Here is a 617-nt window from a genome sequence, read left to right on the forward strand (position 1 = left end):
TCTGTAGCCATCTATCTAGCAAACGAATACCCAGGCCTGCTCCGTCCTGGCACTGCTCCACCACCGTGTCTCTAGCACAGAGCCGGCTAAACTACTGTCTAGATCTGATCTAAACCTGTGGTGTCGCTTAACACGGAAGCAGAGCAATACCAGCGAGCTTTAGCTGTATTAAAAGCTGTCTGCTAGGGACTGGGCGGGTGGAGCTGTGCCCAGCTTCACAGTCACCAGCGATGTCTTTCCAGCCCTTTCCCAAAAAAAGCCTCAACAGCTTGTACCACCCCGCTGCAGCGGCAGGAACCGGTGGACTTGATCCCACCGCAGTCAGCGACCACCAGCCATTTCAGAGCTGGCAGGGGATGGGGGCGCCTGCCGCTTGGTGACACAGGCACTTCTTTTGCCTGCTGTTGTTCCCTGCTCCCCAACCCTCCTGCTGTGCCAGCCAGAAAGGGCAAAGGCTTCAAACATGCCCGGCAGAGCAAGCCCAGTGATGCTTTTCCCCAGGTGAGGCTCAGGCTACCCCTGCATTGCTCTCCTCCCACTGATTTCCCTCCAGGGAACACGTGCAAGCTCGCAGCAGAAAAAAAAAAATTAATAACCAGGCAGTTCTAACAAGGATG

This window comes from Grus americana, chromosome 5 (assembly GCF_028858705.1).
Source record: "Grus americana isolate bGruAme1 chromosome 5, bGruAme1.mat, whole genome shotgun sequence".
Classification (NCBI taxonomy): domain Eukaryota; kingdom Metazoa; phylum Chordata; class Aves; order Gruiformes; family Gruidae; genus Grus; species Grus americana.